Genomic DNA, 2,515 nt, shown 5'->3' on the forward strand with positions numbered 1-2,515 from the left:
TCAGCTGCTAGGGTGCATGAGAGAGAAAAAATTGGTGGCCCATCCATCAGGAAGGGAGCAGTTTCCTATTTGCTCACTCCTGTGTGTGCTGGTGAAATTTGCTGCCATGCCAGTGTCCTCTGTATAAAGGAGGGCAAAAGAGGCAAGTAGCTTTATATCCCAAATATAACCATGTGGCTTGAGTTAGCCACAGTTTTGTAGTCCAAAATTTTCTTGGAGACTTCCCAGTATGGTGATTCATGCTCAACACTCAGGAAGCAGCATCACTGATAGCCCTGTAGGCAAGTACACTATTTTATGAAGTCCTGTACCTATGTCTTGTTTGATCTACAAATCTCTTATTACAGATTGATTTTCACAACTGGACGTATGTTTACTTCCAATTATGTGTGTTTTTAGTTGATTTTCTCTGAGTAGTCCCACACATGCCTTCCTTTAATCAGCCATGTTGAATACCCTGGACATTAGTATTTTATCATTATGTTTCTTTTCCTTTCATTGAGTTTATTGGTATTTTTAAGTATACAGAACTGTTACATTCATCACTGGGATCTTTACATGACAGAATTTGATTCTCATTTTTCCCCATACACCTGCCCTCCCTTCACCCCTCCACTCTTCCCTATTAAAAAGACTTTGTTTCCATTTTTTACTTTTCTCATATTTTTTCTTTTCCCTTACCCTTCCTACCTCCCCTATACCTTTAGCCCTTTTCTTCCTATTTCACATTATCAGATATATCATTCAGATCTTATTTACACCTTTAGTGGTTTTTTTTGTTTGTTTTTTGTTTTTAGTTTTTGGAGAGAGTCTCACTATGTAGTTGAGACTGACCTGGAACTCACTACATAGCCCAGGCTGGTCTCGAACTCAGTGATCCTCCTGCCTCAGCCTCCCTAGTGCTGGGATTACAGGAGTGCACCACCATGCCCAGCTTTTTACACTTTTAGTATTTCACACCAAAGAAACTATTCAATATTTACACATGTGTGTCTTATTTATTTCATTTAAGAGTATGGCCTCAATATGCATCAATTTTCCTATGAATGTCTCTAGCTTCTTATTCTTTATTCTCCATTTTATACAAAAACCACATCTTCTTTATCTAGTCTCCAACTGATGAGCAATTGGGCTCTTTCCAAGTTTTAGGTATTACAAACTGTGTCACTATAAACATGGATTTACATATAACACTGTGATATGATTCTTTTAATTATTTTGGAAATATACCCAGCAGAGAGATAGCTGGATTAAATGGAACCTCTAATCCTAGTTTATCGTTGTTTCTTGAAAAATCTAATTTAAAGAAGTTTTCATAAGAATATATTGCTACTTTGTAACAATATCATTCTCATATAAATCATCTATTTCTGTTTTTCTTCACCAAAAGCTGTACTTCCATTTCCTCTTCAGGGAAAATTCAAACATCTCTGTATTTCAGAGAGTATTAAAATATCCTATATATCTTCAGGTTCTGCCTCTGTAGATTTAACTAATTGCCATAAACATATTTTTTGAAGTTATGGGTACTGAGCATGTACAGGCTTTCTTTGTTTTATTCCCTAAACAATACAGTATATCAACTACTTGCATGAAAGTCACACACTATTAATTATTATACTTGATCTATAAGTGATTTATAGATATGGAAAGATGTGCGCAGGTTTTATGCAAATTCTGTGCTATTTTACATGAGGGATTTTGACACAGAGGCAGTCCTGGAACCATTCCCACATGGATTCTGGAAAAAAAGGGTGACTATATTTGCTTTACTGACTTATTCGTACTTGCTTTTTTATTGAAAAAGGGGAGGAGGAATTCCTGCATTCTCTTTGTAGATGTCATTGAAACATTGGTCAGTTTCATCTATATACAGGAATATGTGTCCTTATCTCAGGTTATGTCATTAGTAACCCCCAACAACTGGTTTTGGACATTAATAATTTTCAAGTATAAGGGTTTTATATCCCTAACAAAAAAAAACTTGAGTCAAAAATTTAAACAGAGTTGCCAGAGCTGCGGGAGGGAGAGCCGCTGCGTGCCATGGCACAGAGCGACTGGGACCCCATGATGGTCCTGTTCAAGAGCAACAAGGGGCCCTCAGCTGCACAGGTCAAGTTCAAGCAGGCCATCTTAACGGCTCAGAGGAGCCAAAGACATGGAGACGTCTAGGAAATGGGCTGCTGGACAGACAAGCAGCACTCCATCACCAAGAACACAGCCAAGTTGGACCGGGAGATGGAGGTGCTGTATCACTACCACGTGTCCCTGGAGGTGGGCAAGCTGATCCATGGGGCCCAGCAGAGCAAGAGGCTGATGCAGAAGGACCTGGCCATGAAAATCATTGAAAAGCCACAAGCCATCGTGGTCTATGAGAGTGGACAGGGCATTCCAAATAACCAGGTTCTGGGCAAAATTGAGAGAGTCATCAGCCTCAAGCCCAGGAGCAAGGACTTCAGAAAGTACATCGATAAGGGCCCGTGGGCAAAATGATCACAAAGCCTCAAAACAGCTC

The 2,515-nt window shown here is 39.4% G+C and overlaps 1 pseudogene; it reads left to right on the forward strand.

Annotated features, from left to right (window-relative positions):
• The first annotated feature begins 2,043 nt into the window (after positions 1 to 2,043).
• Positions 2,044 to 2,493, forward strand: LOC104847611 (annotated as a pseudogene).
• The last annotated feature ends 22 nt before the right edge of the window (positions 2,494 to 2,515 follow it).

This window comes from Fukomys damarensis, unplaced genomic scaffold, assembly GCF_012274545.1.
Source record: "Fukomys damarensis isolate Sample0158 unplaced genomic scaffold, DMR_v1.0_HiC HiC_scaffold_39, whole genome shotgun sequence".
NCBI lineage: Eukaryota > Metazoa > Chordata > Mammalia > Rodentia > Bathyergidae > Fukomys > Fukomys damarensis.